At 40.4% G+C, this 24,913-nt stretch overlaps 1 long non-coding RNA gene across 1 annotated transcript; it reads right to left on the reverse strand.

The window, feature by feature from the left end:
* Positions 1–3,360: 3,360 nt before the first annotated feature.
* On the reverse strand, positions 3,361–6,048 carry LOC146618876 (uncharacterized). Its single transcript, XR_014906792.1, has 3 exons — positions 5,887–6,048; positions 5,729–5,798; positions 3,361–5,625 (listed from the first exon to the last, which is right to left on the reverse strand). It is a non-coding gene; the product is annotated as an uncharacterized LOC146618876 (long non-coding RNA).
* Between the last annotated feature and the right edge of the window lie 18,865 nt (positions 6,049–24,913).

A 24,913-nucleotide genomic window follows, 5' to 3' on the forward strand; every position in this document is an offset into this window, starting at 1 on the left:
ACATGTGATGATACAGTTTTAAGTCTCCAACTTTCAGTGAATACAACTATTTACATTTACTTTGTATTGGGGCTCTTAAATAAGGGTGTGGCACATTTAAAAATGATGCAGATCCACTGGAATATCTGTCAGCTTTAATCCCTTCCCAGATTACCTCTTTTCATTAGAACAGCAGTTGAACTAGGGCACATTAGCGGAGGAGAGGTACAGGGTTCGTCTCTACAGCTGTGGAGGAAGCCACCAGGGTTCGTCTCTACAGCTGTGGAGGAAGCCACCAGGGTTCGTCTCTACAACTGTGGAGGAAGCCACTGGGGCTTTGATGTGCCCTCCCTCCTCTGCGGGTTTATTTGCTTTCTCCCCAAGTCACAAATCAACGAAGAAGAAACCTCTTAGATCATGAAAGGGTAACGCACGTGGAACGACAAGTGCAGTAATAACATTAATCTGACATCTGGCGTGTCTGGATGGCAAAGAATGGCCACTGAGGAGCAGTATGTTCTTTGCTAACTGTTTCTCACCCAGTTGTAGTGATGAGTGAATGACTGTGAAGCAACGGGCCGTGTGTTTTTCTTGGAAATGTGTTCACAGCAGTTAAGAATGAAAGTGAGTAATACAGCGTTGAGTAAGAAAGCAACTTTCAGATGAAAATAAAGGCTTAAAACATCCATGAAATGTTAGTATCCTGACTTCCAATCATTGGCTAGGTGTGCACAAAGATGTAATAAGAGACAGACTCATTGTCTGGGCCACAGTGGCCTACAGTCCGATTGTTTATAATTTATGTGTAAGTGTTCAGGACATACTGAGGATAGCTTACAGTCAAACTACAATTCAAGTGCTTTTTTAAAGACTCCCACTGGCTGAAATTTGTGGGAAAAACACCTTTAACACCAAATAATGCCCACAGGACCAGATCTCAGACTGGCAGGAAGCTGTGCTCTACAAGCCAAGTTTGTTATCTAAAGCTTAGGCTTTGTTCACCCTGACTGTGTGAATGATTGAAGGAATCACCGTGATTCTGTGAAAAGTGCATTACCCTGTGAGAAAGGACAACTTCAATGGCTAAGCCAGCTAGCGCACAAGAGCTGAGAAGGCCCCATCTATAATAACACACAATGCACACGCTGTGAAGATGAGTTTCTGCTGTTATTTAATATATTAAAACTGAAGTGTCTGACTTCTAAATGCACATATTTCAGAGCAAAAACAACAGCAATGCTATGATAACACATGTATGGGTGAGAGTTATTAGTTCAACTTTAGTTAAATGTGAAGGTTGGAGTTTTTAACTGACTCACTACGCTCTGACCGCATAAAGAAAGTAGAGAAAGTCTTCAAAGAAGACCGAAATTTGGTGGGTGGATGTAGCATTTTGTCGTACATCTGTGTGTCAGTAAAGTTGTACTGTTCTTCGAACAGGTTCAATAACACCGGTGTCCTTGGCTTGTTGTTATAAGTCTTATATAAGACTTTTATTAGGCAGCACTTAAGTTAGTAAATATTTGTTGGAGAGGGTTTTTTTATGGATCTCGGTCAGCCTTGTGATAAGGATAAGGCTTCCTTTGGCATTTTAAAATTGCACTAAGTGGTTTTTTTTTTATATTCACTGAGCCCAAGAGTGTTTACTTTGCCCTTATGTTTTTGTAGTTGTAACTGACTTAATTTGGAGATGAGGTTTTATTCATTTTTTAAAAGAAATTGGAAGAAATATGTTATGATATGTCCAGAAAACCTCAGCTGAATCTAAATGTCTTTAACACTGACACGTTAAACCAAGGCAGAGAACATGGCAAATTCAGCACCACCTCAGCTGTAAACATTAGCATTTATCATCACGTGGCATCTGGCCGGAGGTTTAGTTCCCTCTTTTTCTACAGTTTGATGCTTGATAATCAAGCATGAATAAGGACACGGCGCACAAACGGGGGCAATTCGTGTGACCTATGAAATGGGGACGTGAACAACAAAACGTTGCTGTCTCAAGTATCGTGAGAAGAGCAAGTGAGAGACTGGGAGAAAAGAAATGAGAAAGGCTGAAAGGAAACTTGATACCCCTCCACCTGAATGTGCCAGTGCAGCAATGCCCTATCTTTTATCCTGGTCTGCTGCGGTCATCGCGCAGGATCAGGGTGAAGTATGAAAACACTTCCACTCATTCCACGCTGTTTTTCAAACAAGATAAATAAAAAAATACAAAATTAAGAGTAGTCGTCCACAAACTAAATAATCGACAAAGTGATGACTCATGGTGCTGTACTGCGGTACTGAGTTATGATAAGGTGCAGAGTCATGATGAAAATATATTCCAGGATGTTTATCTGGAAGGAATGTTGGACAGAGGAAAAGTCTGGAAATAATATCTTTTTTTCCCCACTAAGACCCCTTGAGGGGAAATTTCATGACTGAATATTCAAAGAGGCTGAGGAATAATACTCATGCAAACTATGGTAAACTTGAAAAAAGGAACCAAGAAGAGAGTGAGATGGGGAAAGCCATGCCATTAGGCCATTATGCTCGAACTCTGTTTGCTAGAACATAATGTTTATGAAGCAAACATTTACGCTTCTTGCTTTGTGATAAGTGAGGTGTGCTGTTCAATCATACACTGTGTGTGCTCAGCGATACAAAACACTCTTGAAATGGCACTTTGATCCTGACTCCTGAACAGTTCTACATTTAGTATTATGTGAGAAAAAAAAGTGAAGTGTGCATTTTATACGCAAATGTCAAAGTAAACTGAAGTTGTGGTTTTTAGTGAAACATTATCTCGACCGTCACTCTCAGGATTGTACACTTTCAACAGCGTGCATGTTCTACATTAGATTTTGGCTCAAAGCACTGCTTTCACAAAGCCCAGCCTCACAGTACTGCAAAGCAAACTTCATTACAAAAAAGCTCCTTATGCATGTGCCATGTGTAGATTCGCTGTCACTACTGTCCCTGCAGCCCACAAGTGATGAGAGGGCCCCCTAAAGCCTATCTGATCTCTTAAAGCCTTCTGTGATCAGAAGGGGCCTCCCGAACTTATTTACAGATTTGCGCTGCGCAGTCAGACTCACATGCCGTGCCTAGAGCCATCCTCCATGTATGACAAATGAACTTCCATTTGAATGTGAAATACTTTCAATTATTCAACAAGAGTGTACTGCTTAACATTTAATCCTAAATGATATACTTGAAAAGCATTCGGGACAAAAGCCTTGCGGTAGATCGGTGAACGGTTCAGGGTGTATCCTACCTCTCGGCTTTGGATGGTTGGATAAGTTGAAGAAAATGAATGAATGGTTGAATGGATTCAGCATAAGAGAGGATTTATTTCGATATTGCCAAATCACAATGACAGTCATTAAAGTGCCTCGACTTTATACTGTAGGTAAAGACCATATTATATTTTGGAGAAAACCTCAGCAATCAAGCGACCCCTGTGAGCAAGCACTTCGCAACAGTGGGAAAGTGCTTGCTTTTACAGGAAGAAGCCTACGGCAGAACCAGGCTCAAGGGGGGCAGCCATCTGCTGTGAACAGTAGGGGGGTGAGGGGAAAGGAAAAAGAAAAGAAAAGGTAGCAGGACAATACATAGACAAAGGGACCCAGTTAGTCATTACGAATGAAAAGAGAACTCAAAGAGCTCATCAGCTCTTTAACATCAAATAAAGAACTCGTCTTTTTCCTTTTTTAGCCTTTTGTGGTGTCACGCTCTAGACCGACAGTTAGTCTATGACATTTCCTGAGGGACAAAAATAATCTTTCATAAAAATATTATCTTGATGTAATTTTGGAAATATTGTGCTGTTAAATAATTTAACATTTTAACATTAACTGGTTTATCAATAAAGAATTTTTGATTTAAAGGTGTTTGATTAAAATCTGCTGCTTTTCTACTTTCACCGTGATCGGGGTTCTGTGGACAGCTGGTCACTGCAGACATTTGTTGTCGCTGCTGCAAAATGAATGTGAGAACAGACCAACGAGAATTTCTGAGGAATTTTTATGATTTAAAAGTTCTTTGGTCCTCACAGATGCATTGATGAAAAGTTGCTTATCTTTGATGTTAAAGGGACAACAAATATTTCTAACAGTAGAAGTCCAATCACTTTCTTTTAACATTAGTAGTTTCAGAGATCAAGTTTGTCCTCAGCGAGTAAACTATGTCTGACTTTCTGTCACCTGTAAAATAAATACGCTGCACCAGATTTTCGCTTTAACCTTTCCTTTTTTTACAAAGCTGAATGGCCAAGGTGCTCTTTCATCACATCTGCATTTCATTACATAGCCGTGCTTGTATTTTGTTGTTCCTCTATATAAGATAAAGCTACATTCTGAGTTAATTACCCACACAGTGTGTGCATCCACACATGGGCTGTACTTAAATGCACCATGTGTTGGAAAGCTGTTGTCTTACTCCATGTGTTTTAGCTTTAAGTGTTTAACCACGTACTCCTCTTCCCTGGGCTCTTTTCCCCTTTTGCCTGCCTTAGTCTCAGGATAAACTAAGACTTGTTTTGAAGAATAAGCAGACTTTGAATTGCTGTTAGCAAGTGAGGTATTTTAGCTGAGTCTGACAGGTTTTGCTGAGTTAATTGATGATGTATTTTTAAAACTGTAGATTGTGGCAGCCAACAAGGAGATTTCAACACTGTGCTAGTGCAAGTTCTTGTTAACCATTGCTTACATAAATACCTTTGGACAACCTGTGCTTCTTCAAACTTGCGTGCTTTTTTATCGTCTGATAAGAATACAGTAGCACGCTTTCTGGCACTGTCTCTCTTCACAGATTGGTAATCTAATCTATCTGCATGCCCTGTCTCTCTCCCTGCGTCTGTCAGTTGGCTTTAGGTGCACTGAGTTACCCGAGGAAGGTCACAGCTGTTTGTTCACACCCACAGTCACAAACATTCCTTTTAGCCAATGTTCAAGAACAAATTATACTACATAGGTCATGTGCGTACATAGTATTCACCTGACAAATTTTTTGTCAGGTGAATAAGACACCTTATTCACCTGACAAAACAAACTTAAATGTGCCCATTTAAGTTTGTTTCACCATGAGTATTTAAATAAATGACCCACATTGAGCTGAGATCAATCAATATCGCACAGAGAACAGTTCAGCTGTTTTTGCCACTGCAGCAGTGCTCCTCTACTGCAGTGGTTCTCAAACTGTGGTACGCGTACCACTAGTAGTACTTGGGCTCTCTCTGGTGGTACGCAGGAAATCTCCAATTTTTTTTAAGATTAAATAATATACTACTATACTATATACTATCATGGAAGCATGCAAAGATGACACGAGAGTTCCCGAGGCTCTTCTGGGAACCGGAGTCAACCAGAAAACGGCTCCCTGAGCGTGAGTCCTCTATGAAGAGCAGCCTTTCCTTATCGCCGCTACAGAGCACTGGCGGGCTCATTTCCCTGGGCCTTAAAACTGCAAAGGTGGCACGGCACTGTCACACTGATGGTAAAAACACAGCCCTTTTCCGTGGTGCTGCCGTGCCCTGATCCCAGCCACCATCGATGAGTCGAAGGCCCCCGGGAGAATCGGTGGAGGTGTGGGAGATGCCGTCGGTGAGTCGGGAACTGTCGCCTGGATGCCAGTACAGTTGTTATTATTATCACTCGTTACATCCTGTTTATGACAGTTAAAATAAATAACATTCAAATAAGAAATACTACTATACCACATAAGGGTGGTACTTCATGAGCCATATATTTTATGAGGTGGTACTCACTGTGAAAAGTTTGAGAACCACTCTCTACTGCAACAAAGACAGCTTGTAGTCTTTTCACTCTTTAATCATTCTGAGAACTCATTAGAGACAATTCTGATGTTTTCAAACAGGAAAAAAGAGAAATGAAGACACATTAAGACTATTTACACAATGCTTACCCTTACAGATGGCAGCACTGAAGGTCAACCCCAGGGATCAGACCTCACACATATCAGAATAAGGCACAGAAAACAGCAGATCAAGTCGAGCTCCCGTATCATTTTTCCTGTGCCGGACATCATGAGCAGGAAAGCTCTGAAGGAACATTCTTCTTATACATAAACAAGGCTAAGTCTGTAAATGAATAAGTCAAGTTAATTCATTTAGAGACACATAAGGTTATACAAAGTCATTTAGATCAGCCAGTTAGAATGTCCTGACTGGAGGTTGATGTCATAGAATATTTCTGACCTTGTACAGCTTATTAAAATGTAACCATTATAAGCAAATTTCTTTCTTATGTACATTTTAAAAAAATCAGGGCTTTAATAGGTCTGTTGTGTCTTATATTTTTAAAAAGAACAAGTATAAATAGATTATTTTCCTCTGCAGCACTCCATTTAGGGGACAGAGTCTCTCTAACCATTGGTCAGAATGTCACAGTGGGGTTCAAGTTAGAGAACTGGATGAGATACGAGGTCCTAGAAGGGCAGCCAACCTGTAGACTAAAAACATAGGCAGAATCCAATCTTCCCACAGGACAGTTGCAGGGAACATCCAGGTCTGGGCAGTACAAACCAGACTGAACAAGTGAGAGGTCTGATTTGCTGAGATCAACACTCCCTTCTTGTAACGCCTCCCTTTCCCAGCTCCTTTGCACAGTCTTGCTTTAGAAGTCATATGATACTGTATGGCACAGCGTTCAGAATTTTCTCTTTCACCAGCCCACCCTCTCTCCGTGTCTCGTTTTCTACCTCCTACTCCATGCTTGTTCACTAGCTCTTTTGTGTAGATAATGACATGGGCCTAAAGAATAAACAGCTGTGTGACTGATCTGTTTTCTAATCCCGCTTTCTCCATCTTCTTTTCATTATTACACATATATCTGCTCTCTGCACTCGCTATGTGCAGCATACACTCTGGAAACCCAAGACCGCCTCCACTGACCATGTGGAGTATTTTAAGTGGAGTGTTTTTATATTAGTGTAATGGTAAAAATATGTTTATAATCTCACATAAGAATAAAGAATGGCAAATGCATTGTACTTCTAGAAGAAAATCTCACCACTACACATTTATTTGGGTTGTTATTTAGCATCATTGGTGAACTTTAATTTTAAATGTCTGCATATAGACTGCATATAGAAAGGCACTAAATCTCACACAGGCCTAAAAAACTTGTTAACCTTGTCCCAAAATCAAAGGATTCAGCTATTCAGTTCTTATATACACACACACACACACACACACACACACACACACACACACACACACACACACACACATATATCAATCTGAAGATCAGGGTTAACTGCGTCAGAGGAAAATAGTTCTGCACAATATTATAGTAAGTGATTATCTAATCACAGTTTTGTCGAGGTTGTTGCCACATAGTTTACTCAGAAAACATGGGAACATAAAACTAGACAACACAATGCAAAATGTACAGCTGTTGGACATACATGTATGTATGTGTGCTGTATGAAAGCTCTCTATCTATATATAAGTGCATTATGTAAGCAAGATGTGTATATTAATAGTCCTGTTTACATGCTGGCTCTAACTGCTCTGCACCAGAGCAGAGGTCACTCAGACCTGTAAGTAAGTTTACACTAGATATGAAAGGAAGTTGGAGGTGTGACCACCTTGTTTATTGTTTCCTTCTCAAGGGGTGGATTGCTGCCTTGTTTGGCTAGGTATGTGTCCTTCACACGGCCTTGAAAAACAGACTGTTCAAATACTTCGCAGACAAAAACACTGACGACAGTGCAAGCCCAGTAGATTTAATCAATGTAATTAGCAATGCACGAACAAAGTAAAAAGAAGACCTTTGCTTGGAGACCTGCCTAACCCCAGGGCAATAGTAGCAGTGCTTCCACAGTGATAATGATGCCATCTACTCATGGGAAAATGCTAGTGGCAAGGAAGATGTTCAATACAGTCAGAAAGACTAAGGCTGCTAGGTGTGTTGATTACATTAGCCTGGAAATCTGTTTTGTTCTCTTTGACTGGATTGCATCTGGTAAACACATAGGCAATAAAAGATGGACATAGCCATGGTGACATCTCTCACTGATTAGTGAAGTCTCATTGTAACTCGTGTTCTGAAACCTAATGTGACCAGTGAGAGGTTAATCGGATTGAGACAAGAACTAACACATTAGGTGAGTCACAAAGTAGGCCCATCCCAAATCATTATCTGTGGGATGGGTCTGCCTTATTACTCTTTCTGACGCTAATGGGGGCCATTATATACAAAATAAGCATCATGTTCTAATCACTGACAACTGAAACTGATGATTAAGGCATAATTTCATCGGGGAAGGGCTAAGGTTACAGGTCAAGATGTTAACGTTCTAATAAAACGTCTATACAAATTGACCTCTTTTTGAAACCAAGTTTCAAGGGGCTTCAACACTGGCATAATTTTTTAGACCCAGAAGCTAGCGCCGTCTTTAATGCACAGTCTATGGGTAAGGTATGGTAGAGGCTCGTCAGCTCCTCTCCTCCTGAACGCTAATAAATTGAATATTTTTGTATCCTTGACTGCTTCTTTCATAACCCTTCAGTATATCCACAGAGATACATTTCTCATAAAGAGCAACGCTATCTTAATCCTACAAAATTGAAAAGGGGGGGCTGTAAATTCGTGATGGCAAATGTAGAGTCAGTTTAATATAAATTCAGTAGTCAGCACTATTAAAAAGATTGTGCTCTAAATTAAAACACAGCTGGAGGTCACTCCATGCTTGTTTTCGCTGGCAGTTCACTGTGTGGTGTGAGCACGTAAAATGTAAAAACATGAATGAAAAAGAAAATCTCTTAATCTCTACAATCCCAATCTCCAGATCCACCAGCAATTCACCCACCCCTTCGTGCTTTTCCTTACCCCTTCTCCCCCCTCAGTGTGTGTGAACCAACATGGCGGCCTAATCCCCTTACTGTAGCCGATAATGCCTCTTGGCCTGAGCTATTAGCTGCAGTAGTAGACTGGATGAAAATCACTGCCATGAGGGTTAATAAAACTGCTCCTGCTACCACTAACATGATTTCCTTGTCTTGCCTCACAAAATGTATTTTTGCTTGATTTGAAAAGCTGCCCCCCCTGAGAAAAAAAAGAAAATTTGGTAAATGAGTAGGGTGCAGTCCAAAAAAAAGAAAAGGTCTAAGGCATGATAGCAAGACTTTAGTAATCCACCACCAAGCTTTGAGCTACATGCTAATGTTAGCTTGTAGACAGTGCTAACATGCAGATGCTAAGCTGGACATGTTTACCATGTTTATTTTGTCTTTTTGTTTCATAGGTAGAACATCAGTTATGTGGCACGCCCAGAGTTATTGTGAGCTTACAGGTCATGACGTGCGGAGCCGTGTTTTACATCTGTCTTAGACTACACCCATTTGGATTTAGCTTGGACTATTCGGATAGCTTTACTGTATTGTTTGGCTAATATTGCAATCTTACAGAGGTTTGTGTACATGTGACATAACTATCTCCCACGGCTTTTTTATAAACCAGACCTGAAAGAATCTTGCTCAGGGGCTTATATCCAGACGCCAGCAGACAGGAGGTTTGTGGGGCCCGGTGGAAGACCATTCAGAGGTCAGACAGAGGGGTCAGACAGGCTAAATCTCCCTCAGTGTTGGAGATGTTCCTGAGATAGGTGCTTGGGCACACCCCATCCCGTGTGAACAATCACACGGCATGGATCCCTTGGGACATGCAAACACATCAGAGTATATTGCCTTGGTCAGCCAACCATTCTTAACTATATCTGTCGTTCTATAGACATACATTTTTGTATGCACACACTGTTCCCCCCTTTTTTTAATCTTATACTGGGCTTTGGTGCAGCCCCCTCAGTTTATCAAGCTGTCTGAAACAAACTGTTTCAGCTTCTCTCCCTCATAATCCATTTTTCCCTTTAAGCTGGCTTTCTTTTGACTGGCTGCACTTTAGAAATAGTAGGTTTGAATAGAAGGTAACATGACCAAATTAAGGATATCTGCCCTCTGACATCATACAGATCCAAGAATAAAGAGAAGTCTTAGAAACCATGTGTTTCATTGACTAATTTACTTTTTCTTTCATCTGGTTAGAAGATCATCTAACACAAATGTGTTAGAGGTTTTTCAATCTGGTTTTAAACCATTTCATAGCACTGAATCAGCCCTTTTAAAAGTTTTTAATGACATATTTTTAGCGACTGATGTTGGGGACTGTGTTGTTCTTGTGCTTGATACTGTGGATTGTGCCATTTTATTCTCTCGTTTGGAGGACTGGGTGGGCATTAGGGGAACAGCACTGGAGTGGTTCAGGTCCTACTTGGCGGGGCGAACTTTTTGTGTCAGTCTCGGTGACTATGCGTCGTCCTCCGCTCCCCTTTTGTGTGGTGTCCCACAGGGCTCAGTTCTAGCCCCCCTCCTCTTCTCTTTATATCTGCTTCCTCTTGGTTCTGTACTGAGAAAGCACAGCATTGCTTTCCACTTTTATGCTGATAACTGTCAGATCTATGTCCCGCTAAAGAAAAAAGGCAGATACCTTACACAGCCATTACTTCAGGGTCTCGATGACATTAAGGCTTAGATGTCTGTTAACTTTTTAAAATTCAATGATAAAAAGACAGAAGTGATGGTTTTTGGTAGCCCCACTGAGACCCCCAATGTGTATGTAGATTCCCTGGCCCAGTATGTTAAGCCAACTGTCACAAATCTGGGGGTCAAAGTGGACTGTGATCTGAAGTTTAATAATCAAATTAAGGCAGTGGTAAAATCTAGCTTCTTTCACCTCAGGCAGCTGGCAAAAATAAAGCCAATTCTTTCACGGCACTTTGAGACTGTGATTCACGCCTTTGTTAGCACTCAGCTGGATTACTGTAATGCACTCTATATTGGGGTAAGCACATCATATATTAGTCATCTACAGAGGTTGCAAAATGCCGCAGCTCATCTTTTAACTGGCACTCGAAAGTTTGAGCACATTTCCCTTGTTTTAGCTTCACTTCACTGGCTGCCCATTTCTTTTAGGATTCATTTTAAAATTCTTTCTTCTTAAAATGCTTTTAAAGCTCTCCATGGCCTAGCCCCATCTTATCTCTCTGAGCTGCTACAGCCTGACACACCCACCCGCTCTCTCAGGTCCCATATGGAAAAGAAATAGTAAAAACATATATGATTTACTCATGAAAGTGGCCACTTTCTCATTACTTTCATATATTTTTTTAGTAAGTATACAAAACATACAAGTTTCATTATATAATTTTTCAAGGGATCTTATATGTGTTTTCACTCTTCATACAAGTTTCATACAAGACAGATAAAAACTTTATAAGATTTATATATATCTTTTCCATATGGGGTCAGCTGATCAGCTGCTCCTGAATGTACCCAGGACTGGGCGTAAACTTAGAGGAGATCGTGCTTTTGCTGTAGCAGCTCCAAAACTGTGGCACGAGCTTCCTTTAGAGATTAGACAGGCCAGTTCGTTATCTGTTTTTAAGTCACTCTTGAAAACCCACCTCTTTATCCTGGCCTTTGACACCACGTGAGATGTTGGTTTTTGTTTTTATTTCAGTTGTTTTTAGGTGATTCGATGCTGTTTTATCTTGTTTTTGTTTTAATATAGGGCTGTTTTAATTTTATGTATTATGTGTTTTATTTATTTATTTTTGCTGTTTTCTGTTATTCTATTGTTTTAACTTTCTGTACAGCACTTTGTTCCTGTGCTGGGTATTTTAAAGTGCTTTATAAATAAAATTGGATTGGACTGGATCATTATTCACAACTTGACTCTTCACTCTTGTTCAGAGTTGTTTCTGTGTATCCCAGATACTGAAGCTGAGAGATGAGGAAACTGTCAGGCATCTAAAATCACATTCTGATACATCTGTCCTCTTGCTCAATTGTCCACCAATCCTCCCACTTGTGTTTCCATTCATGTTAGATCAGTTTGTACTGTTGCAAACTGCATGAAATCTTTAGCGTTTCTTTGTCAATTTCCTGTATGGATTAGCCTTTCTTCCAAAGAACATGATTATACTGACAAATGTCAGATAAAAACAGGCACAACCAAGATGGCTGATGCACTGTTACTCAATTAGCCAAATCTAACAACACAGCAGGTTTTGGCTGTGCAAACATAATTAGAAAATGTTGCGCCCAATGAACAATCAGTCTTTTTGTTTTATAAACTTACTTTAATACCAACAACAGTTTTTGAAAAGAAATAGAAAAAAAATTATAAGTCCTTCAAACTTAAAGACGTTTTTGGTACACAGCCTGAAAATGATTCTAACAACCACAAGAAATCCCTTATTCATTTTTATTTGGATGGTAATATCTATCGCTACTGGAACTTTATTAGGGATACCCTTCTAGTACTCTAGCGTTTCATCCCACATTGGACTGGTTCTTATATAGCGCTTTTCTAGTTTACCTGATCACAAAAAGGGCTTTATACAATTGCCTCATTCACACCCATTTTGGCAACTACTTTCTATGTAACTGCTTTCTATCTGACATTCACACACTTCATATCTTCTGAGCTACAGCCACACTACAGACCGTTCTGATTTTGCTTTCAGAACAGCCGTTATTCTTTGTTTCATCTTTATGTTGATTCAACAAGATGTGGAATCCTCAGAGATTTTGCTCCAGTTGATATGATTACACCACACAGTCGTTGTACATCGATGTGAATCTCCTGCTTCACTACATCCCAAAGGTGCTCTATTAAATGAAAATCTCATTTCTGTGGAGGCCATTTAAGTACAATGAACTCATTGTAATGTCCAAGAAACTGGTTTAAGATGATTTCAGCTTGTTGTTATCGTTCTGGAAGCAGCCATCAGAACATGGGTACACTGTGGTCATGGTGTTCTTCTACTGCTGTAACCCATCTGCTTCAAGCTTTAACATCAACTTTTAACAAGAGGTTATTTGACTGTTTTGGCCCTTTCTTTTATCTCGTTCTATGGGCAAACTGCTGCCACGCACTGGATATTTTCTTTTCTTTTGAACCTTCATTGTTTGTCAGCTCTGGTTGTGTGTCCCAGTAGATCACAGTAATGGGTTTTCCTCCAAGCCATAATGATATGTTATTGCTCTGTGAACAGAGGGACACCGTGTTCCCTTGGCATAAAAGTCCAAAAGACAAAAAAACAAGCTTCTGTCAATAATCTGTCACGTCTCAGAATGAAGCCAAAATGCAAAAAAACAAAACAAAAACCCAACATTATTTTTGGAAAGTGAAGAGAGAATGCTGATTGTAGTTGTAGTTTTCCTTTGTGATAAATATTGTGATCCCAACAAGATATTTCTTTGATGCAGGAATGATTTGAAAGAATTTGCTTCAGTTGCACCTAGAAACACTGAGTTTACACCACTAACAGATATCATCTATTTCCTTTCTTAGGAAGGTTTGGGCTGGATCTCTTTACAACACAGCATCGTGAAACTTACTCTGACCTTACATTATTATTAAAGTTCTAATGTGCACATAATAGAGAGCTGAAAATAGTTGGTTATAGTAAATAAGAAGAAAATCAGCATACAGACTGACCTGAATAATTGCATTTTATCATTGTTTTGTTTGCCTGTCACTGTCTAGCTCTGTTGCCTCACAGAAACAGGGTCCTGGGTTGGTATGTGCAAGTTGGCCGGGACCTTTCTGTGCGGAGTCTCTCCCCTGTTCTCTCTGTGGATTCTGTCAAGGCACTCCAGCCTGCTCCCTCCAATGTTAACTAGTGAGTCAAAATTGGCCATAGAGAGTGAATATCTCTCTATGGTAACTCAGATGGTATTGGATAATGGATTAAAATTTAACGATACGCTTCTGTATTTATAGTTCCATCAGTTTTCATGAGATCCTCAAAACCACTGTCTGAAGTCTTTACCCAAACTACTTGAGAGCCATTCTCCAGAGGCATTCACTGTTGTATCTATTGTACAATCACCCTTACACCGAGACCATTTCTGATGAGGTTTCAGTAAACTAAAAGCCTAAATGCAGCTCTCAGCACCTGTGTCAGGTCTTTGCTGGATTTCTTACTATTTCTTAAGGACATGAATTTCACATGCTGTTTGTTAGGTATTTTAGTACCATGGTAGCATTTACTGGATATTGTTTTATAGTGACATTATGCAGGAAAACTCTGTCATTCAATAAGGCCCCTTTGTTTCAGTGTTTTTCTCTTTGACCCAAGAATTGATGTGTGAGAATCACAGGCTGGTACAAGGTTGAAATACCACAGAGATCACTCCCTCAGCTACATTAGTTTCTAAATCTTTTAGACGCCTCTTGAAGGCCAAATGGTTTGTTTCAGATTTCACTAATGTAAGAACTCTTTATTTTGTGCCTTGAAAATATGTCGCTGAGATAATCACAATTGTAGCTGAACTGATAAACTACACAAAGGATGCTTCTTCAGCCAAGGGCAGGAAGACGCTGCCTTATCTTGGTCTGTACTGGTTTAAACTGATAATCTGCTGTCTCATGAATTTTACCCTCTATATAAACTGTTGTACTTGTGAATAAAGTTGAGTCACTTTGGGAAGACAATCTAAAGCAGTCTCTGTTTTCTTGTTCTCCCAAGCTGCTCCCGAGCTCGTACTAACACGCTGAATGGCATGCTTGAATATTACTTGAGAATATATTTGACTGTGTTACAGACTAAGGGACATTCTCTGCTGATAGGTGAAGGTACATTCTCTGCTGATAGACGACCACGCCTCGGAGGAAGCCGATCCACGGAGTAGGCCCTGGAAACCGTTTCCTTCAATTTTGGTGTCAGAAGTGGGATCCTGACGAAGGTAGGCACTCGTCTTTTATTTTATAAGACTGTGTTATGCCTTTCTCAGTGATCCACATAGAAACGGGATACGCTGACGAGGCCTTCTTCAGTGGCCCACATAGTAACAAGTGGGATACACTGAGGAGCCTTCGTTAGTGGCCCACATAGAAACACAGGAAGTTGCCTGTTGTTTTGTAAATAAAAGCAGAAAGGACACAGGAAGTTGCCTGCTGTCATAAACTAAGAAGTTGCTCACCAGCAGAAAGGACACAGGAAGTTGCCTGTGGTCATAAAACGAGAAGTTGCTCGTTAAAAAGTGAGAAGTTGCTCACTAAAAAGATAAAATTGCTAGCAAAAAATCAAGTAACCTCAGGTGTGCCACAGCAAAATAAAACTAACTTAAATCCTTCAAGCGTCTAAACCCCTCTGGAAATCACTGACCATGGGTCAGAATAATTCAAAGACCTTAGACGGGTCCGATAAAAAATCAAAATTAACTGTAAAACCGAAAAAAATAAAATATAAAATCACAAATAGCGGACCACCACTTGGGTGGGCCTGATTATAGATATATATTATGTCAACGAATCCCAGGTGTGACTGAATCTCAGCTTATTGAAGAAGTAGAGGAACTAGACCCTAAAAATGACCAAGCAGCCAACACCACCTCGTTTTTGTGGATAAACGATGACAAAATCACAGCCTTTTTTCAAAATCTAAAGAAATTTCTGCTCACAATGTCTAGAGATAAAATCGATTTAAATGCAGTAACCATGTGCAAGCAAAAGCCAGATGAATTTATTCTAGTGTTTATGAAACGTTTCATGCACTGCTGGACTAATGAGGCATGCATGCCTGAAGGTGGAAATGATCAGATTTTCATAACAACATTCTTAAACAATATTCATCCAGAATGTTCACAACTATTGAAGCTGACTGCCACTGATAATCTCTATGACATGAAGATAAAGAACTTTATCACACTTGTCAAAACAAAAGCTGGTGCAGATCTTTTTCCCAACAGCACGAAGGCTAAAAATGTTAGAATGATGTTAAATTTTGATGTTGAAGGCTCAGAGGAAAGTGAAAAAATGATGTATGCAGGGGCCCCGCCCCCTCAACAAGCGCAGCAGGGAGATCTCAGAAGGAGAGATAGGAGTGGAGACGTATGTTTTTACTGTGGAAAAATAGGACACTGGAGGAGGGAATGCAAATCAGCAGCACGTAGGTCTCAACCACAAAACACAGGACCAGCTCCTGCCACTAGGCGTCAGCAGAGCTCTTACAGACAAGGTAACTGGCAACGCAGACGGGAATCACATCAAAGAAACGGCCCCTTTGCACTTAGGGAGCAACCTTATAATCCACATTTTAATCCCCATCCATATGATAACGAAAGACTAGACCAACCATAGGGAGGCCCAGGTGAAGATGAGGGACAGTGTGAAGCACTACACACGATGCTGCATTTGCAATTGTCCCGTAACACAGAAAGCTTGCCCATGTTAGATATAGAGATGGGTGAAAAGACTTATTCCTTTTTAGTTGACAGTGGAGCCACTAAAAGTTCACTGTCTGGAAAATTCTATAGTGGGCCTGTTTCCTCTGTGTGCATCAACACCATGGGAATAAACGGAACTCTAGTGCAATGCCCCAAAACTCATTCTCTAAAAACACGCTGGGGCCCAAAACCAGATGAAATTACATATCATCCATTCATAATTATTCCAAACTCGCCTGTGAATTTATTAGGCAGAGATTTAATGGCAAAAATGAACTTGTGTATTTCATTTAACACAAAGGGTGAAATGTTTGCAGATACTGATAACAGCTATGTTTTCTCTGCCCTATGCACCGACACCATGGAGAAGGAACAGCCTCTGTGTCAGCTGGACGCCTCAGCAGAGAATGAACTCAATATCCATCTGACTGGTATCCCACGTCACACTCTGTGTCAAAAACATGTGCAAACACCGTTACCAGGTAGCCCCATGCCTGGAAGCCACATATTTGTTTCTCTCACACTGTTCAACAACATGATAACTGCACACACCAGTGAAGGCCAAACAGTGGTTTTGTCACATAACTCAGACATAGGCTATGACATTACTGCACCATGTCGACACATAGATCTAACCTACCCCATACACTGTACTATCTCTGCTGTCACATTGCCAGCTGAATATCAAAACATGACATTATGGTCAAGAGGTGAGAATGATGTAGGATTTATTGACTGTACACCTTATCATGCTCAGCTGAAAAACAACAAGCCGGTATATGTCAAGCAATATCCCATTTCCGCTGAAAAAGCCGCAGCCTTAGACATCATCATAGGAGATTTATTGACAGCTGGAGTAATAAAGCCCACAGTATCTCCATATAACACTCCTGTCAATCCTGTGCCAAAGCCTAACAAACCTGGCGTATGGCGTTTCACACAAGACTTAAGGCAAGTTAATGCAGTCATTATGCCTCTGCCACCTATTGTCCCAGATGTTCCCAGCATACTGACATCTATTCCAGCAACAGCTACACATTTTACTGTGGTGGATTTGTGCTCCGCCTTTTTCTCAGTACCTGTGCATGAAGACACACAGCCGATATTTGCTTTTACACATAGAGATAAGCAGTACACATGGACTCGCTTACCCCAAGGCATGGTAGACAGCCCTGCGGCTTTCTCAATGGTGGTACGTGCTACCCTGGACGGCTTCACTCCTCCAGAGGGCTGTACTCTGATCCAGTATGTAGATGATCTCCTCCTCTGTGCTGAAAGTGAAAAACTATGTCAAACTGCCACACACATGCTACTCCAGCACCTCCAACAGACTGGCCACAAAGCATCAGCAAAGAAAATGCAGTACTGTCAGACTTCTGTTCAATATTTGGGATTTACACTGTCTCACGGACAACGTTCCATGACTACAGACAGGGTCAAAACTGTGACCTCTGTCCCTAAGCCCACTACACAGAAGGAAATGCTGTCTTTCCTAGGCATGGTGAACTATTGCAGACAGTGGATACCAGACTGTTCTTTTCATGACCACATTCTGCGTGAATGCTGCAAAAAAGACAAGCCTCCTCGAATACTGTGGTCCACAGAAATGACTGCCTCTTTCAATGCATTACAGGGAGCGCTGACCTCCGCCCCTTGTTTGGGTCTGCCTGACTACCACTTACCGTTCCACCTGTACGTCACAGAGAACGGCACAACCTGTGCAGGTGTATTGGCCCAAGAGCATGGCTGTGGCTACCGTCCAGTAGCCTTCTACTCAAAGGTGCTGCCAGCAGTAGTTCAGGGGATGCCGGCCTGCCTGAGAGCAGTAGCAGCTTGCTCTATCATGATAAGGGACTGCGAGAAGCTCACACTCTCACATGACACTATTCTACACACCAATCACCAGGTCACGACCATTCTAGCAAACATAACTACACAACACATGACCGCACAATGTCGCTCAGGTTATGAAGCTACACTGACTTCAACAGCAAATCTCACTATAAAAGCAAGCAGCACACCCAATTCGCCAGCACACTTACTTATTCGTATGCTGTGTTCCTCTGACCGACAGGATGGTTCAGACGACCCTGACGATCATGATTGTATGACACGTATACAGGAATCCACAGCACCACGCCCAGACTTAGAACAGACACCAATCCCAGACTCAGTCATTGTTTATGTGGACGGGTCCTGTTCAAAACCAAATGACAACTTATTTCTTTGTGGCTATTCAGTGGTGACATTGCCTGACATCATACTAGAGGCTCACTCATTACCATTTCACTCAGCACAAAAAGCAGAGCTCATGGCTTTAATACGCGCCTGTGAGTTACATGTGGATAAGCGGGTAACAATTTACACTGATAGCCGTTATGCATTCGGTGTGGTGCATGACTTTGGCACATTGTGGAGACAAAGAGGATTTAGATCTGCTGATGGAAAATCGATCGCTAATTCTGACCTTGTTCAAAGACTTTTGCAGGCTATACAGCTGCCATCGGCAATTGCAGTTGTTAAAACGAAGGGGCACAGCACGGCTGACACAGACGAAGCAGTGGGAAATGCTCTTGCAGACGTAACCGCGAAAGCAGCTGCTGCCTCACAGCAACCACCCAGAAGGGAAGTATTATCTTTGCCTTTACAGCTGCCACTTGTCACGCTCCCAGACTATTTAGAAACAAATGTTGACCTAAAATTCATACAAGAGCAGGCCTCTGCCTTAGATTACACTTACTGGGAAAGTAATGATTGTACCTTAGATAACAGAGACGGCTTATACAAAAACCTTGAGGGTTTGATTGCCCTCCCATCTTCACTACTGCCAATCCTTGTCCGCCATTTTCACGGTGTGAGTCATGTCGGACAAAGAGGGGTAATAGGAGCAATAAAATCAAGATTTGTAATCGAGAAAACATCACACGCAGTAAAACGCATATTAGCAACCTGTCTAACATGTGCACGAACTAATGTAGGAAAACCAAAAGCAAAACATCAGCATTTACCACAACCAGATTTCCCATTTCATACATTACAAATCGATTTTACACATATGCCAGCACAAGGAAGCATCAAGTACTTACTGGTAATAGTGGACCAATTTAGTAAATGGGTAGAAGCTTACCCAACATCAAAAGAAACTGCAGAAGTAGTCTGTCAAAAGTTGTGCAATGAAATAATACCCAGATTTGGAATACCTCACCAAATTAACAGTGATAGAGGACCTTCATTCACATCAGAAGTAATTCAAAAGTGTGCTAAAACTCTAGCAATAGACTGGAAATATCATGTGCCATACCATCCTCAGAGTTCAGGAGTTGTAGAAAGAATGAATAGGACCATAAAAAATCGCCTGACTAAAGCAATGATAGAAACAGGAATGACCTGGATCAAACTACTTCCTCAAATCCTCTGCGAGATTAGAATGACTCCATCCGCAGCAACCAAATTATCTCCATTTGAAATAATCATGGGAAGACCGTTTCCAACACCATGGTCAGCCTCCAGAGGGGCACCGCTATTGGAAGGGGACATAGACACTGCATTGTCTGACTATGTTCATAACCTGGTAGAAACACTGAATAATAACTATCAGAAAGTTTGTCTCTCTCAGCCTCTCCCTTCCATAGATCCAACCCATCCGTGGAAACCAGGAGATGCGATATTGGTAAAGTTGCTAAAACCAAGGGCACTCGGGGAGGCCGCGTGTTCCAGCCCCCAGACTGTACTTGCAGTGACGAGAACCAGCATCCTAACAGACGGACAACCTCAGTGGATTCATGCCAGCAGGGTTAAGACCAGCCCCACCAAACCACCTAAGGCGTCGGATCAAGTAGATGACGTCTCCGGCGAGCCAGCGCCCGGATTCAATACACCTATAGATGACGACTCAGGCGAGCCAGCGCCCGGATCCAATCCACCTACACACACACAATCACTGATTAACACACAACGCCTGAAAGAGCCACAGCAAGGTACTCGAACATCCAGCAGGAACAGAAAGCCTAGAGTACCACACAATGTCTAACCTGATAAAGATAGACTCGTTTCATCCTGATAATGGAGAAAATGAAATGCCCATTGTCATCACACGACGCTTATACTGGGTCTCTCGAACCTGGGACCAGGCCAGGAGACGACTGAAGAACTGTGTTTTTTATATATTTAGGTTATTAATCATATCTACTGCATTAACCTTAGGATTTTTATTTGATATTAAGCCTGCTCGACAGACCAGTTACATTTTATGATTTGCTTTTTATATTATCTTATTACATTTGTGATTTTTCCTTTCTATTGAGTTATTATTTTTAAAAATAATAAAAGAGGGGAACTGTTAGGTATTTTAGTACCATGGTAGCATTTACTGGATATTGTTTTATAGTGACATTATGCAGGAAAACTCTGTCATTCAATAAGGCCCCTTTGTTTCAGTGTTTTTCTCTTTGACCCAAGAATTGATGTGTGAGAATCACAGGCTGGTACAAGGTTGAAATACCACAGAGATCACTCCCTCAGCTACATTAGTTTCTAAATCTTTTAGACGCCTCTTGAAGGCCAAATGGTTTGTTTCAGATTTCACTAATGTAAGAACTCTTTATTTTGTGCCTTGAAAATATGTCGCTGAGATAATCACAATTGTAGCTGAACTGATAAACTACACAAAGGATGCTTCTTCAGCCAAGGGCAGGAAGACGCTGCCTTATCTTGGTCTGTACTGGTTTAAACTGATAATCTGCTGTCTCATGAATTTTACCCTCTATATAAACTGTTGTACTTGTGAATAAAGTTGAGTCACTTTGGGAAGACAATCTAAAGCAGTCTCTGTTTTCTTGTTCTCCCAAGCTGCTCCCGAGCTCGTACTAACACGCTGAATGGCATGCTTGAATATTACTTGAGAATATATTTGACTGTGTTACAGACTAAGGGACATTCTCTGCTGATAGGTGAAGGTACATTCTCTGCTGATAGGTGAAGGGACATTCTCTGCTGATAGGTGAAGGTACATTCTCTGCTGATAGACGACCACGCCTCGGAGGAAGCCGATCCACGGAGTAGGCCCTGGAAACCGTTTCCTTCACTGTTCATCTGCTTTATGATCACTGCTTCTTTTGCACTTCACATTTGTCCAATTTCCTCTTTTAAAAAAAGAACAACAACAAAAAAACCACACTGCGCAACACTCTACACCTTGCCAAGGTGTGCAGTGTTTTGATAAAATGCACACACGCACGCGCACATAAAAAATGAAAAAGGAAATTTCTAGTTCATTGGAAGCAAGATATAAAGAAATGCATAGTACTCTGTGCTATAATAATCCAGTACTATGCTAGTGCTGGATTATATTAATCTACCAATTCTAATACAGTCCTTCACCAGAAGATGTGACTGTGTTCCTGCCTTAGAAACAAATTGTTTTTGGTAAGAAGTACCTTGAACGATCCTTTACCTTTTTTGTTTCCTAAAGAACAAAGTGACAGGCTGTTAGGTCACATGCAAATATAAGGAAGGAACCTCGACTGCTTCACATTTACTGTCAACAGTGTGTCAGTATGAAACCTAACTACTCAATACATTTCACAGAAGAAGAGTGGAAATACTAAATACTTGGGTAACCAGTCTAAAAGTGGCATTGAAAAAAAAATAAAGGCAAGGCACAAGGCAAAGACCGATCAGATTAATGGCAGTTTAACTTGGAACTAGGTTCAAAACAATGGTGCACCAATGAATTACAGACCAGGACAGATGTTCTGCTTGCTTAATTATCAATGATTTATTAATGATTCAAAATTGAGTTATATTGGCCATACTGGTCAGAGTATGCTTTATAATATGTTAATATGGTATAGTTTATATTTAATTTACATTAAACATGACCTCCATGAGTGGAAGAAAGTTGTTTTTAGACAGAGTAGAGAACACATACTCAGTCAGTTATGTAAAAATACTTTGGTAACTGTGGGAATTCTTGTGCCATTGTTACGAAAGAAGGTAACCGAACATAAGAAAGTCACATCAATAGCAGCTCATTATGCCACCTGCTCTAACCCTGCAAGACTCTTGGAATTAATGGTCTATGCATGATTTGAATGCTTAAATTGTGCACTAAAATGGTGAGTCTCTATCTTACATGCCACATTACATCCTGCAGCTCCTCGCACTGAAACTGAAACATTGTGACAGATGTATATCTTGTATTTTAAGAAGGAGTCTTTGCTTTGCAAGTACAAGTAAATGAATCCATAATTTTAAAGTCAGCCTATGCTTTTCCTCATTTTCTGGTGTATGTAGTTCAAGTTCAAATTTATTTATATGGCACTTTTAAAACAACAGGTGTTGACCAAAGTACTGTACAATAAAATGGACAAGGAAATAAACATAAAAAAACACAATAGTGTTTTAGAAGAGAATAAAAAAATAAAAAAGGAAATAAAATCATTAAAAAGGGAATAAAATCATTAAAAAGAGAATAAAATCATTAAAAAGAATTATAGTAACAAACTCATGATGAATCAAAAGCCAGAGAATAAAAATGGGTCTTTAGACGACTTTTAAAAGTATCCAGTGTTGGGGAGGATCTGATAGTATGTACACACTGTTAAGAGTGGTGGTTGCTCATACTAAACATAACCAAATATTCACATTATGTGGTCAGTGGCAAGTAATTCCTGTGAGTTAAAACTTGAGTCTACACAAACACAGAAGCCCCACTCACCGGTTGTTTAAAGCCATGTATATGAGGGGCAGTGAATCAGAAAAAAGTCAGCTTAAGGAGCAGGTTTTGTTAAAAGGAGAGGTTTCTTTTTGGCTTGTTCACCAAGTCTCAGCAAAGAAAAACAAGGATTAATCAAAAGTTATAAAGGCAGAAAAGGCCATAAAGTATCCTGAGCACCCATTTCAGTGAGTGTGGAAAATGCATTCCCGTGTTATTGTAGGGTCTTTATCATACAATATTTTTACCTTACAATATTTGATAATATTCATCTTATAATACAGAAGAGAGGACAGTGTTTAACACTTGCAGTGGTTTTTCATGGTTATTTAATCAATCTCATTTTCTTAAATTATCTTGCCATTTTTACTTTAAATAAAATGTATTTCAATTATTAAATATATAAGTGAAAACTCACTTAATAAATCTTAACGTGCAACCTTCAGACAATGATAAAGGTAAAGAGGAAATGACTGAAAGAAACAAAGCAGAATGGTGACGAGGTGAGTGAGGCCGGACAGATACAGACGGAGTGGGGATCTCAGCAATGGCACGCACTCATACACCAAGATTATCAAAGTAAAATAGGAGCCAGACATCAAATTTCCTGAGCAAGGACTTGCTTTCATGTGTGCGTGTCTGTTTGTGTGCGTCCTTCATCACTCAGTATAACACAAAGTGTCTAGGGTTTGACCAAGAGCCATAAGACTAAAATAAGATAATGCATTCCAAACACTCTTGTGTTTCAGGGTTTAACGAGCTGTCAACAACTATTTTCCCTGATTCATGTTGAGGTAAGGAGGTGTGGAGTCGCTAGTAGTTGCACCGTTTTGGGGCCTTAAACTTGTTTTGTTTTTGTTTTTTAATTGGCATTTAGGAATCACTGTACAATACCATCAACTCCAACAATTTGCCACTACATGTATTTTTCTTTTTTCTGTATTTAAACAACTAAAATATCCATACAAAAGGAATGAAAGAAGACAAAAAAAGAAAAGAAAGAAAGAAAGAAAGAAAGAAAGAAAGAAAGAAAGAAAGAAAGAAAGAAAGAAAGAAAATAGAAAAAGAAGCAAAGCAGAAAAAAAATACAAAAGGCATGTAGGGAGTGTGTTTTTGTTTCCATTAATATAAGTAATATTTCCTCTAGTCTTCTAGTAGTTAACATCGTCAAATCAAAAACTGGCCTGCGTTTTTTAATATAGTCCATCCATTTCTTCCATCGTGATACAAACAGGTCCCTCTTGTAGTTCACATCTGCTGTCATTGAAATGCAGACATGCGTCATTAGTGCTCAAACATGTTTCTTAACATTAAAATGAGTTCACAGTACTAAAACGGCCTCCACAGTCCACAGATATTACTGAAATAGAAACTTTGGGATGTGGTAGAATGGAAGATTTGCATTACCACTGTGCAGTCAACAAATCTGTGTGATGTTGTCATGTCAATATGGAGTAAAATCTAATTTACAGCTAATCATTTCGATAAAGCCCATTAGCCATTTGAAATTTCAGTGCTGCTTGTGTTTCAGCCACAATGACTGCAGGGACGTCTGGCTCTAGTTTCCAATTCTTAATAAACTCTTGCCTATGGCTTTTAAAGCTGCTTGTCCACAGCAGTGGCCACACCTGGGACAAACTAGGGCAAGAGTACAATACAGGTCTCGATTATTATGATCCTCATGTTTGATTTGGCCAAGATTTTACACCAGATGCACTTCCTGATTAAACCCTTCCTATTTGCCCAGCACAACGTTACACTGACTTGTGTTCTTCTTATGGGTTCAGGGGAACACAAGCCAGTGTGAAAAGTTGATGATGTTAAGATCAGGATGGCCTGGATTAGACATGAGCACACCAAAGGGACAACTCAGGCTGAATGGTTTGGAGAAAAAATTAGGCAGGCAAGACGGAGATGGTTTGGACATGTGCAGAGGAGGGATAGTGAATATTGGACAAAGGATGTTAAAGATGGTGTTT

Source organism: Diplotaxodon limnothrissa, linkage group LG14 (genome assembly GCF_057381915.1).
Source record: "Diplotaxodon limnothrissa isolate DT_005_m linkage group LG14, D_limnothrissa_male_GT1.1, whole genome shotgun sequence".
Classification (NCBI taxonomy): Eukaryota; Metazoa; Chordata; class Actinopteri; order Cichliformes; family Cichlidae; genus Diplotaxodon; species Diplotaxodon limnothrissa.